Genomic DNA, 16,808 nt, shown 5'->3' with positions numbered 1-16,808 from the left:
ATGACACAAAAACAATTGCAGGGTGTTCAGAAGGGAGAATTTAACAGCCAGATATCATAATGTATGTTGGGCCAATGACATGGGAAGAAAGATAAATGAGGACCTGCAAGCAGACTTTAGGGAGTTAGGTTGGAAGTTGAAAAGCCAGACTGAAAGGCAGTGCTGAAACAAATACTTTATTTCAAAAAATATACTTTATTCATAAAATGTGTTTATCTCTGTTCATATTCACAATGCAGTTTAGTTCTATACAGTTGTAAATCAAGAAAAAAAAACAAATATTTGAGTTTGACTCTATCCAAACAAACCAAAAAGCATCTCTTACACATTCAAGACTATATTTACATGCATTTGAAATGGGGGGAGGGGTGAGATAACTGAACAGACATCTATTTAATTTCAGAAAGACCTCAGACAGTGGTCTTTCCCACTGCACTGGCAATAGCTGCCCCAAGCTTTAGTGTGTCCCTCAACATGTAGTCCAGGACCTTGCAATGTGCCAGTTTGTAACATACTGTCAGGGTCAACTCCTTGTTCTAAGTGACCAACAAGCTTAGGGTAGACGAAAGAACATGTTTCACCAAATTGGTGGCCCTCCAGGCACAGTCGATGTTTGTCACAGAGTGCATCCTGGGGAACAGACTGTACAGCACACAGTCTGGCATTACGGAGCTGCTCAGGGCGAATCTCTACAAAAACCACTATTTTTCTCCAGACTTCTTTTGCAAAGGCACATTCCAGAAGGAGACGTATGATAGTTTCAACTCACTTCTTGCAGCTACTTCAAGGGCGGTGTGTGGTGGCACTGACTGACCAGGCATACATGAAATATCTCTCGGGTAGTGCCTTTCTAACCATCAGTCAAGCGACGTCATGGTACCTGTTAGAAAGTTCTGGCGTTGTGGCATTCTGCCAAATGACTTTGACGGTCTGCTCAAGGAATCGTGTGACCGGATCCACCCCCTCCTTTTCCTGAAGGCTTTCGAGGACGTTACGTGCTGACCACTTCTGGTCTTGTGAACTTGGGGCCAAAGGTGTTTTCCTTTGCAAACATCTCCACAAAGAACAGGTGATGCAGAATAGTTCAACTACTTGGAGTGTTTTGTGGCAGAGAAGCCAGTCCCATCCTTAGCGACACTAGGGACAGGTAGAACCTTCGTACATGGTGGCATTTGGTGTTTACACACAGCTTGATGAAGTTGCACACAAAGGTGAACATTAAGATGAGGACAACATTGGGTATATTCTCTTTTACACCGCACCCCCAGAGATTTGTAAATGGAGTCCCTGCAGACACAGCCCATCTTGGATCTCCAGATGAAATGGAAGATAGCTTGGGTGATTGCAACACGACAGTTGCAGGGAATGGGCCAGACCACAGCCATATGTAGTAACAGAGGGAGTGCCTCGCACCTGATGACCAGGTTTTTACCCACAATGGAGAGGGAACAGTGCTCTTTCTCACCTTGACTCCTTTGGCCCAACATGTTGACCAGGTTTCCTAAACTGAAATAGTCCTGTTTACTTGAGTTTGGCCCATTTCTCTCTACACCTGTCCTCTTCCAGTGCCTGTTCAAATGTTTTTAAATGTTGTAATTGTATTCATTAGTAAAAAAAATGGATTTAAGTTCGAAAGACAAGGAAATGATGATCTGCTGAGTAGTTTACAGTGGAGAGAACCTGAGGTGAAGGTGCTAATGAGGAAGTCTGGAAGGCAAAGGAAACACAGGCTACATAAGAAAGAAGTGAAATTTGCAAAGCTAAGTGGAATATATCTTAATGCAAGGAGGCTGAGAAACAAGACTGGCAGGCACAGATCGGTATGAAAGTATGTTATCATAGCTATGACTGACACCTGGCTGGATAATGGGCAGGTGTAGCCACTCGACATTTGTAGTTATCATGTATTCAGATGAAATAGGTGGGGGTGGTCATAACATTGATCAAGCAATCAATTAGAGCAGTGAGAAATGATGATATCTTGCAAAGGTCATTACAAAGGGATAGAAGTGAAAAAACACAAAAGGGTCAAACAGCCCATAGTATAGACTGTATACTATAGGCCAGCAGTCAGAGAGAGTGGGAGAATCAAATAGGGAATCAAATTTCAGTGAAGTCCACGAATAATGCAGTAATAGTCAGTGATTTCAAATAGCTAAATATTAACTGACATAATTTTAGATGTGCAAAGTAGAAAGGGAACAAAATTCTGTCATCATTGTATCAGGAGATTTTTTTTAGCCAGCATACAGAAAGCACTACAAGGGCAGTTTCCTGGCATTGTTACAAATGTGAAAAGATTTAATCAAAATTCCGAACTTACCTGACTGATGAAATCAGGCTGAGAGAGAACAGGTTTCCGTATTTATGAACAGTTTCTTGTTGAACAAATTGTCTTTACCAAATAACAATTAGGAAATGTGAATTATTAATTTATTAATCTCGAGCTTAAACTCCACCTATTCTTAATTCTCACCTCTCACATTTAGACAGACACACACAGATAGCACAAGTATATTAAGGATGGAAAAAAAGAAGGAAAATAGGAAAACTCAGCTCAACAGCACCAGCCTGGATGAAGCACAACTTTGAATTGTTTTCTTTCATGTTCAGTTTCTTTCAATTCATTTCAGAATGATGTTGTCAACCAGTTGATCCTTAATTCAGGACCTTGGCTCTCTGGTGTCTGTTTTTGATCTATCATTTCCAGGAAAAATGCAAAATTGTGTGCAATTTGCAGTGTGCTCCAGGAAACAGGACTTTTAAATCTACAGCCATTCTTTTGCAGTCTTAGTGGTTAAAGCAGTCCAGAGTCAAAAAATAAAGGAAATAAAACGATGTGGACTTTACAAAGTAAATTTCACATTTAGGAACTCTAGTTACAGCTTGGTTTATAAGTCATTGGAAAATAGCTGGAGCACCAAATGGAATGATTCAGCATTGATATTATACATTTGGTGAAATAAAATCTGTTACTTCCTCGTCTCTCGATATGAATGTATTTGCGAGTGTACCTTCAATAAATCAGCCTTAATAAAAAAAAAGCACTGCCACCTCTGTCAGTAAAATCTTTCCACCAAAGAATTGTGTATGAATCTGTTTTTGTTATTACATTTTAATTAATTATCTGTAATCTGTTCAGAAACTCGTAAACCCATTAGGTTTGGGAGCTAATGCTGCTGAAGAACTCCAGCTACTTTGACTGGGTTCAATCAAGTGATTTTTCTCAATATTTTTGAATCAACGTGTGAAAAACATGTTATAATAAACCTCTGGAGCAGGTGGGAATTGAACCCAGGTCTCATGGTCCCAAGATAGGAACACTGCCACGGTGCCACAAGAGCCCTTAAATTAGACAATAGGTGCAAGAGTAGGCCATTCTGCCCTTCGAGCCTGCATCACCATTCAATATGATCATGGCTGATCATCCTTAATCAGTATCCTGTTCCTGCCTTATCTCCATAACCCTTGATTCCACTGTCCTTGAGAGCCCTATCCAACTCTTTCTTAAATGAATCCAGAGATTGGGCCTCCACTGCCCTCTGGGGCAGAGGATTCCACACAGCCACCACTCTCTGGGTGAAGAAGTTTCTCCTCATCTCTGTCCTAAATGGTCTACCCCGTATTTTTAAGCTGTGTCCTCTGGTTCAGCACTCACCCATCAGCGGAAACATGTTTCCTGCCTCCAGAGTGTCCAATCCATTAATAAGCATATATGTCTCAATTAGATCCCCTCTCAGTCTTCTAAACTCAAGGGTATACAAACCCAGTTGCTCCAGTCTTTCAGCCTAAGGTAATCCCGCCATTCCAGGAATTGACCTCATGAACCTACACTGCACTCCCTCAATAGCCAGAATGTCTTTCCTCAAATTTGGAGACCAGAACTGCACATAATACTCCAGGTGTGGTCTCACCAGGGCCCTGTACAGCTGCAGAAGAACCTCTTTGCTTCTATATTAAATCCCTCTTGTTATGAAGGCCAGCATGCTATTAGCCTTCTTCACTACCTGTTGTACCTGCATGCTTACCTTCATTGACTGGTGTACAAGAACACCCAGATCTCTTTGTACTGCCCCTTTACCTAAATTGATTCCATTTAGGTAGTAATCTGCCTTCCTATTCATGCCACCAAAGTGGATAACCATACATTTATCCACATTAAACTGCATCTGCCATGCATCTGACCACTCACCTAACCTGTCTAGGTCACCCTGTAATCTCCTAACATCCTCATCACATTTCACCCTGCCACCCAGCTTAGTATCATCAGCAAATTTGCTAATGTTATTACTTAAACCATCTTCTATATCATTAATATATATTGTAAAAAGCTGTGGTCCCAGCACTGATCCCTGCGGTACCCCACTGATCACTGCCTGCCATTCCAAAATTGAGCCATTTATCACTACTCTTTGTTTCCTGTCAGCCAACCAACTTTCAATCCAAGTTAGTACTTTGCCCCCAATACCATGCGCCCTAATTTTGCTCACTAACCTCCTATGTGGGACTTTATCAAAAGCTTTCTGAAAGTCCAGGTACACTACATGTACTGGATCTCCCTCATCCATCTTCAGAGTTACATCCTCAAAAAATTCCAGAAGATTAGTCAAGCATGATTTCCCCTTCATAAATCCATGCTGACTCTGACCTATCCTGTTACTACTATCCAGATGTGTTGTAATTTCATCCTTTACAATAGACTCCAGCATCTTTTCCACCACTGAGGTCAGACTAACTGGTCTATAATTTCCTGCTTTCTCTCTCGCTCCTTTCTTAAAAAGTGGTACATCATTAGCCACCCTCCAATCCGCAGGAACTGATCCTGAATCTATCGAACTCTGGAAAATAATCACCAATGCATCCACGATTTCTCGAGCCACCTCCTTCAGTACTCTGGGATGCAGACCATCAGGCCCCCAGGGACTTATCAACCTTCAGACCTAACAGTCTCTCCAACACCAATTCCTGGCAAATATAAATTCCCTTAAGTTCAGGCTGCAGGTAGTATAGACTGGGTTTGTAGATATTTTAGGCATGTTATGACACATTTGTCAGCAACTGGAACTTGAACCAAGATATTCTAGGCCAGGGATGTTACCACTGTGCTACATCATGGTTTTCTAACATGTATTGAGCGTCCATTTTCACCTGTGCCTATTTTCCAGGAGTTAAGTAATAAGAATTTTGTTTCTTTAGTCCAGATCTCCTGATATCCATATCATGCCAAGCTAAATTTGTACAACCTAGTTGATCTTTTTAGATTTCCTTATATTTCATAAGTAACCACACTAAGCTCTTTTGTTCTTCCTCTAATTATGCGCATATGATGCCTGACTGTTCGAGTAGTTCAGTTTTGGCTTACTAGATAATAAGATATTCAATCTGTGTCTTTCTTCACTCTCATGCTGTCTTCCTCCACTATTCTGATTACCTGACATACTTTGTTTTAAAAAAAATCTTCCTTGAATCTTCCTTAATGGCTTTCTTAACTCCTGGCTAATAAATTAATTGAATAGGTTGAACATGTAGTTTAATTTGGCAAGCTTCTAGCAGCAAGTAATAGAAAATTCAGACTTTTGTCCCAATCATAGGAATATTCACAATTTGCTTTACTCATGGTAAAGTTCTTTGTGTTCGTGGATGATGTATGGCAACTGTATGGCATGTTTTATAAAACTGCACTATGAAGACTTAGCCAGTAAAAAAAAGCTGATATATCAATGTCTTGAGTTTTCTCTACTAAAAAAAATAGGAATTTTATATACTACCCACAATATTTTTTTACAGGAACTGAGCAATAACATAACTTGATAAATAACCATTACTTCTTTATTACGCTCAAAACTACCTTGGTCTCAGTTTAATTGTGGGCTGATAGTTCTAACATGTTTAACTCGGGATCTGCTTGTTGCGCTTCAGTTAAAAAATATTTGCTTAATGCTTTTGAATTATCCCCAAATTTAAAGTAAGTTTCTGCTTCTGTTATTACTTTGAGCCCTAATGACTGACTTTGTTTTGCCATTGCTCTGGTCGCCACACATACTGTATAACTGTGTGGAGCTTATTGTTCTGACTGTGCTCTGTTTGTTTAACTTCACTTTGGCTTTCTGTGATTATGGATGAAATTTTGCTCCTCCCAAATCAATCCCCAGGAGGAAGTCAACTCCATCTATGGTCATTTCTAAACAAAATCTAATGTCACCGTTCCGGATATAAAGTGTACTGTGCAGGTGGCTTAATACAAAGTAACAGCATATTTTCTCCATAATTTCTTAAATCAGTGTGCATTCTGGTGGAAAACTGTCCATCAAACGAATTTGTGAAGCCACTGTTTGCCCAAACGCAATTATAGGTTTGGCCCTGTCATTTGAGAAATGGGTTATTTCTCATCTCCTCAAAAGTTATTGATCACTCTCAGCTACGTTTTCCATCCCTCCTACATTTTAGTGTATACCTTTGGCCTCATAATTGTACTTAAAGCTACCATTTATGTTTTTATGCTGGGCTGCTTTTTTTTCAAAGCCACTGAAACCCCAATAAGTTACAAAGGTTTCCCATACATCTTCCAGATTTCTGACAAAAGGTGTTGTACTGAATTTATTTATTCATATTGTGGAATGTGGGTGTTGCTGGCTGGCCAGCATTGATAGCCCATCTCTGTTTGCCCTTGAGAAGGTGGTGGTGAGCTGCCTTCTTGAACCACTGCAGTCCACCTGCTGTGGGTTGACGCATGATACCATGAGGAAGGAAATTCCAGGATTTTGACCCAGTGACAGTGAAGGGCCAGTGATATATTTCCAAGTCAGGATGGTGAGTGACTTGGAGGGGAATTTGAAGGTGGTGGTGTTCCCATATATCTACTGCCCTTGACCTTCTAGATAGAAGTGGTCACTAGTTTAGAAAGTGCTGTCTGAGGATCTTTGGTGAATTTCTGCAGAACAGCTTTTAGAACATATTGCTGCTACTGAGCATCGGTGGTGGAGGGAGTGGATAGTTGTGGATGTAGTGCCAATCAAGTGGGCTGCTTTATCCTGGATAGTGTTGAGCTTCTTGGGTGTTGTTGGGGCTGCACTCATCCAGGCAAGTGGGGAGGATTCCATCACACTCCTGACTTGTGTTGTAGATGGTGGACAGGCTTTGAGAAGTCAAGAGGTGAGTTACTCGCCACAGTATTTCTAGCTTCTGACCGGCTCTTGTAGCCACTGTGTTTAGTTGCTGAGTCCAGTTGAGTTTTTGGTCAATGAAAACCCCCAGGATGTTGTTAGTGGGAGATTCAGAGAAGGTAACACTGTTGACTGCCAAGGGGCAGTGGTTGGAATGTCTGTTATTCATGATGGTCATAGCCTTGTGCAAATGTTACTTGCTATTTATTAGCCCAAGCCTGGATATTGTTAAGATCTTGTTGCATTTGAACATGGACTGCTTCAGTTTCTTTGAAGAGTTCCGAATGGTGCTAAACATTGTGCAATCATCAGTGAACATTCCCACTTCACATCTTATGATGGAAGGAAAGTCATTGATGAAGCAGCTGAAATGGTTGCACTGAGGACACTACCCTGAGGAACTCTTGCAGAGATGTCCTTGAGCTGAGATGACTTACCTTCAACATCCACAACCATCTTCCTACATGTCAGGTATGACTCCAACCACTGGAGAGTTTGCCCCCAGATACCCAATGATTCCAGTTTTACTGGGGCTCCTTGATGCCACACTCAGTTGAATGTAACCTTGATGTCAAGGGCTGTCACTCTCCCCTCACCTCTGGAATTCAACTCTTTTGTCCATGTTTGGGCCAAGGCTCTACTGAGGTCTGGAGCTGTGTGGTCTTGGTGAAACCCAAACTGGGCATCACTGACCAGGTAATTGTTGAGCAGGTGCTGCTTGATAGCATTGTTGATGACACCTTCCATTGCTTTATTGTTGATCGAGAATAGACTGATGGGATTGTAATCGGCTGGCTTGGATTTGTCCTGTTTTTTATGTACGGTATATATGTGGGCAGTTTTTCTCATTGTTGGGTAGATGCCACTGTTGTAACTGTACTGGAAGAGCTTGGCTAGGAGAGAAGCAAGTTCAGGTGCACAAGCCTTCAGTACTATTGCTGGAATGTTGTCAGGGTCTGGAACCTTTATAGTATCTTTTGTCTCCAATTGTTCCTTGATATTGTGGAGTAAATCAAAATACTGGAGACCACTGGAGGAGGCAGAGCTGGATCATCCACTCTGCACTTACGGCTGAAGATTGCTGTGAAAACTTCAGCCTTATCTTTTGCACTGATGTGCTGGGCTTCTCCCATCATTAAGGATGGGGATATTTGTGGAGTCTCTTCCTCCAGGGAATTGTTTAATCATCCACCACTGTTCACAACTGGATGTGGCAGGACTACAGAGTTAAGATCTGATCCATTGGTTGTGGGATTGCTCAGCTCTATCAGTTGCTGGTTACGCTATTTGGCATTGCAAGTAGTCTTGTTTGGTGACTTCACCAGTTTGATACCTCATCTTCAGGTATGCCTGGTGCTGCTGCTGGCTTGCCCTCTATTGAACCAGGGTTGATCCCTGGTTTGATAGTAATGGTTGAGTGGGGGATATGCTGGGCCATGAGGTAACAGATTGTGCTGTGGTATGAATCTGCTGCTATTGATGGCCCACTGCACCTCATGGATGCCCAGTCTTGAATTGCTAGATCTGATCGACGTCTGTCCCATTTAGCTTAGTGCCACACAATAGGATGGACACTATTCTCAATGTGAAGGCAGGACTTTGTCTTCACGAGAACTGTGTGGTGGTCACTCTTACTGATACTGTCATGGACATATGCATCTGCAGCTGGCAGAATGGTAAAGATGAGGTCAAGTATGTTTTTCCGTCTAGTTGGCGCTCTCACCACCTGCTGCAGACCCAGTTCAGCAGCTGTTTTTTAGGACCCAACCAGTCCGATCTGTAGGATTGCTGCCGAGCAACTCTTGGTCGTGGACTTGAAATCCCCCACCCAGAGTACATTTTGTGTCCTTGTCATCCTCAGTGCTTCCTCTAAGTTTGTTCAGCATGAAGGAGCGCCGATTCATGGGTAGAGGGAGGATGGAACGTGGTAATCAGCAGGAGGTTTCTTTGCCCATATTTAACCCATGAGACTTTATGGGGTCCAGAGTCATTGTTTAGGACTCCCAGAGCAACTCCTTCCTTACTGTATCCCACTGTGCTGCCACTTCTGGTGGGTCTGTCCTGCCGGTGAGATAAGACCTATCCAGGGACGGTGCTAGTGGTGATTGGGACATTGTCTGTAAGGTATGATTCCGTGTGTATGTCTCGTCAGGCTATTGCTTGACTAGTCTGTGAGACAACCCTCCCAACTAGACCCAGACATTAGTGAGGAGGATTTTGCTGTTGTCTTTTAGGTGCCTAGTTCGATGCTAGGTGATTGGTCCGGTTTCATTGCTTTGAAACTTTGTAGTGTTTGGTACAACTAATTGGCTTGCCAAGTCATTTCAGAGGGCAATTGAGAGTCAACCACATTGCTGTGGGCCTGGAATCACATGTAGGCCAGTCCAGGCGAGGATGTCAGATTTCCTTCCCTGAAGGATGTTAGTGAACCAGATGGGTTATTTTTGATTATGATTTCATGGTGATCAGAAGATTCTTAATTCCAGACTTTTTTATTTTGGATTGAAATTCCACCATCTGCTGTGGCAGGATTCGAACTCAGATCCCTAGAACATCATTCTTGATTAATAATCTAGCGATAATACAACTGAGCCATTGCCTATCCCTAATGATTTATTATGAATGATTTACGAATGAATGGTTTATTTATTGTAACATTATATCGTGAAGGTACAGTGAAAAGTGTTTTGTTGCCACATTCCAGCAGCAATTTGAGGTATAATAAGGGTGAAAAGAAATTACTTAAATAAGTCTTCATTGTCTGTTCAAGTTCATATTTCAGTTATGACTTCAGGGCTTCTGCAGGGTGTTCTTGCTCTCAAGGAGTCCTGCTCCAGAGACAGCAACAAAGACACTGATGCCTCAGGAGTTACCGGCTCTTCTGCCACTGACACCTCACTGACCATCAAGAGTCAAGGCTCTAGGCCTACAGCTGCCAATGCAGTACACGATTGCAATGTGAACATTTGGATCTTTTGGTTTTCACTTCTACCCTCAACATCTATTATTCCGGTCTGAGGAGAAACTCTTAGTGATTTTTGGATGGTTGCTATTAATGAATATTTTATTTCCAAAAGTTATTTCAGTTCTGTATATTTTTAAAATTCATTCATGAAATATGGATATCACTGCATTTATGGTCCAGCGTTAATTGCCCCTGAAAATAGATTGTATGCTGTTTTCTTGAACCCGTGCAGTCCCTATACTGCAGGTACACAAATGGTAGTGTTAGGAAGGGAGTTCCAGAATTTTGACCCAGCTCTGTCATTTAATATAATTATGGCCAATCCTTTGACTCAATTTTTCAACATTAAATATATTCAATAGCCATTTAGGATGGAAAATTCCAAAGAGTCACAACCTTTTGTTTCAGTCCAAATGATTTCCCTCTTATTCTAAGACTCTGCCTATCCTCTCCCCTCCGCACCCCATGTTCTAGATTCCTCATCCAGTGGAAACAACCTCTATTCTTTCATAATGTTGTACACTTCAATAAGAATCACCTCTCATTCTCCTAAACGTCAGAGAAGATAAATCCAATTTACTCAGCCGCGTCATGGAGATCTTTCTTGGGCCACTCTGGTTAACCCCCTCTGTGCTAGTATACTGTACCTCTGTGCAGATGCTGCCAGACTTGCTAATTACTTCCACTACCTTCTGTTTTCAATTCAGATTTCCGGCATTAACAATTTTCATTCGAGGAGTAATTGGTTATTTATTTCAAATAATCAACATGGCCTGAAATGCTTTCTTCTGTCCCAGATAATCCAATGATACTATTTTAGAAGTTTGTAGTAAAAAGTTGTGATTCTTTTCAGGAATATTTGGTGATTGGAAAGTATTTTTTCAGTCTTTTGGAATGGTGCCAAAATAGCCCAAAACCTACTTTATTTTCTAAATCAAAGATTTTTTTTTTGCAAGCAAGTGGCACTGGAGTAATTTGAATTGAGATATCTTGTATTTTTTTCACTGCATAATAGAAGAGTTTCGTCCCTAAAATTGAATTCATACTTTGAGTCACTGTGAATTACCTGTGATTGTTTTACACTAATTTACAGAATAATTTCAGTTGTCTGTGCACTTTTATTGTATATTGTCTGTTTGTAGTGATAAAATACTGCAAAACATGGAGCTTTATTTTCAATAATTATCACTGTGTTGAACATACACATCAAAGATACAGGCATCTTGAGGTTTGAGAAAAGGCTTTTTTCTGAAATAACATTTATGAATGAAAATGTCTATTCAGCATGATTTATTTTGTGGTTGTACTTCTTGAGGGCATCTACAGTATATTTTATTAGTATTAATAACAGATTCATAATCTTTTTGGCTAAATACTGACCTTAATTTGCATACTGGAAATTAATTTTTCCTTCGTGGTCTCTCTTCCCACTACATTGCTGCCAATTTCTATATAGCAAAAACCCATTTTCATGATTCACTAACCTGTGTTGTCACAAATTGTCTGAAAATGTTGGATATGGAGCCACGGATTTGTTACAGTAAGAGGGTGCTCATTTGGCCCATGTCTGCACCAGCTTTCCCAATGACCACTTCGCCCAGTTCTTTTCTTCTTCTCCCTGTAATGCTGTGCATCTGCACTTTGCAAATGAGCATCTTTTGAATGCCTTTATTGAACTTGCTTCCGCCACATATTTAGGCAGTGCCTTGTTGACCTTAACTTTTTCATGCAGCAAGATGTTTTTCCTCTCCTTGCTTTTGCTTCTTTTGAATTTGTGCACTTCCATGTTTCATCCTTTTTATTCTGACTATTGACCTATATTCTAAGTTTGTATCCTTTTAAAAAAGTGGTGTTCAATTGATAACTGTACGTTCATTAATTACATATTAGTATGTGAACAAACATTTTTGCATTTTATTTAAACATTTGTTTTTCCCTTTCAAAAAACCTTGCCCCTCCCAAGGGTAAATATGTCTCCTGCAATTAACTAGTCTATTAATGAGGGTTCAACTTGAAAGTGTGCAAGTATAGACTTGGTGCAAACAGAATTGAACCCCTTATCATAACCCTGCTAGAATATTGACCGTCGCCAGTTTGCCATTTTCCGATCATTCATGTACGTGCTAAAGTCTTGAGGTCCTTATGGAAATCGGAGAAGCCACTTCAAATTTAGACTTTGAGGTAAGATGGAAGTATAAAAGACACCATTAAAGCAGAGGTAACTGTCAAAGAGATTGGAATGCACCTAAACAAGTTATTGGTAGCATTGTGTTAGCTTGGTGGCATGATTAATAATCGGCAGAGAAGTTTGTGTGCAGTCTAAGGTTGTCAAATAGTCTAAAAAATAAAGTATGCTTTCACCCAAAATTTCAGCTCTTGGAGGCCCTTTGCCTGATCACGGAGCTTGACTTGAAATGTGCAAGGAAACTAGCCTTGTAAGTAGCTTGTAGTTTAATACAACACAGTAGAACAGTTTTGTAAAAGCCATTATTAATCAATATATTACTGTAAACATTGGCACGAGTTGAAGACTCAAAAAATCTCCCTTCAGAAATAGGGATATTAGCTGCTGGCGTGGGTGGTTACTGTCATTTTCATTCGCCGGGGTCTGCTGTTGTGTTGATGTCTTAAACTCTCATGCATCTTTGCAACATACCCTGTGTTGCTTATTTGATTACCCGTACCCAGTGATAAGGTACCGTTTGTGAGGCGAAAAGTGGTTGCTGACTGCTATTGTGAATTTGTATCTGGTCTGAGAAAGGAAATTGATGTATAACAACAATGATTACTTCAGTTATGTAGGATCTTGCTGTGACCACTTCTGGAACATTGCTTGCAGTTTTGGTCTCCCTAATAAGGAGTATATTGTCAGAATTATACAGCATGGGAACAGACCCTTCAGTCTAACTCGTTCATGTCGGCCAGATATCTTATATTAATCTAGCCCCATTTGCTAGCATTTGGCCCATATCTCTCTAAAGCCTTCCTATTCATTTACCCGGTAAAAACAATGACTGCAGATGCTGGAAACCAGATTCTGGATTAGAGTGGTGTTGGAAAAGCACAGCAGTTCAGGCAGCATCCGAGGAGCAGGAAAATTGACATTTCGGGCAAAAGCCCTTCATCAGGAAAAAACCTGTCCAGTACAGTGAAGATTCACTGGGTTGATAGCAGGGATGGCAGGATATCTTGAGGAGGGATTGGTTCAACTGGGCCCTCTAATTACCAGAGTGTAGAGGATGAAGGGGAATCTGATTGATTGATTGAAAAGTGACAAATTCTAATTGGACTGGGAAGACTAAATAAAGAGATTATGCTTTCCCTAGTTGGGGAGACTAGAACCAGGACACAGTCTCAGGAGACAGAGTAGACCATTTATGACTGAGATGAGGAAAAATGTTTTCATTCAAAGAATAGTGAACCTGTGGAATTCTGTACCACAAATGGCTTTCGAGGCTACTGATTATATCTGAGAAAGATTGCTACATTTTTAGATTTTAAAGCCATTAAGGGAATGGGGAGAAAATAAAGAATATAGCTTGATGTAAGTTTGCTCGCTGAGCTGAAGTGTTCGTTTTCAGACGTTTTGTCACTATACTAGGTAACATCATCAGTGAGCCTCTGGTGAAACACCTTTTCTTTGTGTTTCGGTTCCCTTGGGTTGGTAATGCCATTTCCTGTGGTGATGTTATTTCCTGTTCTTTTTTCAGGGGGTGGTAAATGGGATCCAACTCGGTGTGTATGTTGATAAAGTTCTGGTTGGAGTGCCATGCATCTAGGATTACTTCACTGGAGGCTCACTGATGAAGTTATCTAGTATGGTGATGAAACGTCTGAAGATGAACCTTCCAGCTTCGTGAGCAAACTTACATCCAGAACCTCAATCTGAGGTACAAATTTTCTCAAAACTCGCTAATAAGAATATGGCATTGAGGTAGAGGATCAGTCAAAGTACTGAATGACAGTGTACGCTCCAAATGCTGAATGACCTGCTCCCTATTTTTTACATTTTTGTGATTATTGCAACTGAAAAGAATAAAGCTGTCATACATGCTGTGGTGAGTTATATGCCACACTTTATGTGAAATAAGTTTAAAACCACTTGAGGTGGAATTATATAGAAGATATTTAAAAAAAAACCACGTTAACCCCACCCTGTTGTGAAATATCCTATATAATATATCATTCTTGCATGTGGTGAATAGCCTTATGAGCTTAGTACTGGAGGATATCTGATGCCTTTGCCTTTGAAATTTTACTGACATCACTAAAAGATGATTTTAAGAGATTTGGGAGAAGGTTCTTCAAAAACAAAAATAGTGTAACATCTGTGAAACTCATTGTACTATATCTTTTTTCTGTGTTTGTGTTCTGAGTTGCTTTATATTTTGAACAAAACTAGAATAGATTCATTGAGTGGGATATCAGAAGATGATTGTAAAGATGAGTACAACATGTTCAGTAGGTTTATCTTGACCTGCACTGAGGTGGTTTGCACAACACATATTCACAAACATAGGATGTACAGCATGGAAACAAACCACTCAAAACACCTATTCAACTTAACCAAAAAAACAAAGAAATGCAGATGCTGGAAATTAGAAACAAAAATGTAACTTGCTGGAAAAACTCAACAGATTGGACAACATCTGTGGAGTGAAAGTAGAATTAATATTTTAGTCCAGTGACCCTTTAGAACTGAATTTCAACTTAACCAGTCCATCTGGTATTTATAATCTACACAAGCATCTTCCTATTTTCCCTTCTTCCTCATTTGCTTTTCTAGCCTCCAGACCTGAATAACATTTACTCTATTTGCTTCAGCAGCATACAGTGTGCATCAGATTCATGTTCCTACCGGTCTGCAAAGGAATTTATTCTGAATGCATTATTTGACTTCTTGGTGACTATCCTGCATTGGTTTTGCCCTTCATCGAAGCATTCTCCCTGTATTTTGTATCAAAGTATTTTTCTTATTTTTGAACCTCAGTTGGGTCACCCCTCAGCATTTCTTCCTTGGAGAAAAGCATTTCAACCTATTCATCCTTCCCTGATTTTAGATTCCTGCATTTCAGATATCCTTGTAAATCGATTTTTTTCACCTTCTCTATTGCCTCGCTATTATTTTTACAGTGTGGGAACCAAGGTTCTATAGTGTGATGTGACCAAGTTTCAATACTTAATAAAAACTAAATATTGTAAATGCTGGAAATCTGAAAATCCGAATTGCTAGATGAAATGTGGGTCTGGCAGTATCTGTGGACAAAGGAAGCTTCACGTCTGATCTGACTGTTCGGGTTTAGCAAAACTTTTACTTTTCAATTCTATCTCTAAGCCCTAATGCTTGTTTTTTTTTGTAAGCTTACTTAACCAGTGTCATAGAGATGTACAGCATGGAAACAACTTGTCCATGTCGACCGGATATCCTAAACTAATCTTGTCCCATTTGCCAGCACTTGGCCCATATCCTTCTAATTCATATATCCATATAGATGCCTTTTAAATGTTGTAATTTTACTTGGCTCCACTACTTCCTCTGGTAGCTCATTCCATACAGGCACCACTCTCTGCGTGGAAAAAGTTGCCCTTTAGGTCCCTTTTAAATCTTTCCCCCCCTCACCCTAAAGCTATCCTCTCTAGTTCTGGACTCCCGAGGACCTTACCATAAAGTGTATAAGTCCGGCCCTGATTTGCCTTTCCAAAATGCAGCACCTTGCATTTATCTAAATTAAACTCCATCTACCACTCCTTGGCCCATTGGCCCATCTGATCAAGATCCCGTTGTATTCTGAAGTAATCTTCTTCAATGTCCATTACACATCCAATTTTGGTGTCACCTGAAAACTTACTAAATCTACTTCGTTTGTCCACATCCAAATCATTTATATACATGACGAAAAGCAGTGGACCCAACACCGATCCACAGGCCTCCAGTCTGAAAAACAATCCTCGCCACCACCTTCTGTCTTCCTGTTTTGTAGCCAGTTCTGTATCCGAATGGCTGTATCCTGTATTCCATGTGATCAAACCTTGCAAACCAGTCTATCATGAGTAATCTTGTCTAATGCCCTACTAAAGTTCATATAGACCACGTCCACCGCTCTGCCCTCATTAATCCTCTTTGTTACTTCAAAAAACTCAAACAAGTTCATGAGATATGATTTCCCATGCACAAAGCCATGTTGACCATCCCTAATCAGTCCTTGTCATTCCAGACGCATGTACGTCCTGCCCTTCAGGATTACCTCCAACAACTTCTCCACCACCAATGTCAGGCTCAACCGTCTATAGTTCCCTGGCTTTTCCTTATTAGTTTTCTTAAATAGTGGCAACACGTTAGTCAACTTCCAGCACCTCACCTGTTACTTTCGATGGTACAAATATCTCAGCAAGGGGCCCACCAATCACTTCCCTAATACTACTTATGAATTTGTAAATTTGTGGTCCAATATTTACTGTTGTTAGTAAGATTTTTTTGATAGTTAAAGTAATAAGGTATATTTGGAGAAATAGAGCATAGAACATGTAGTGCTGAAGATTTTATAGGTTTCTGTACCATACATATTTACAGTGCAGATGTTTGTTATTTGGCTATGTCTGTTTTGGCTCTTCACTGGAACAATGAGGATTTAAACAGGCAACATTTGTGGAGGGATTTATAAAGAAGCTACTATTTCAGA

At 40.4% G+C, this 16,808-nt stretch overlaps 1 protein-coding gene across 17 annotated transcripts in view; it reads left to right on the top strand.

The window, feature by feature from the left end:
- tbc1d5 (TBC1 domain family, member 5) overlaps positions 1-16,808 on the top strand; it is a 524,363-nt gene that overhangs the window by 12,342 nt on the left and 495,213 nt on the right. For 10 of the 17 annotated variants that reach the window (XM_087987287.1, XM_087987275.1, XM_087987279.1 and 7 more), the window contains exon 2: positions 13,839-14,018. The exons of the other annotated variants lie outside the window; for them this stretch is intronic. The gene's annotated coding sequence lies outside the window, so the exon portion shown is untranslated. The remainder of the gene's footprint in view (positions 1-13,838; positions 14,019-16,808) is intronic. 17 annotated transcript variants of the gene reach the window in all.

The sequence above is a fragment of the Chiloscyllium plagiosum genome, unplaced genomic scaffold (assembly GCF_037043375.1).
Source record: "Chiloscyllium plagiosum isolate Xiang-an unplaced genomic scaffold, Cpla_swu_hap1 HiC_scaffold_5, whole genome shotgun sequence".
NCBI lineage: Eukaryota > Metazoa > Chordata > Chondrichthyes > Orectolobiformes > Hemiscylliidae > Chiloscyllium > Chiloscyllium plagiosum.
Note: the sequence above shows the minus strand (reverse complement) of the source record. Positions and strands in the feature narration are given on the sequence as shown.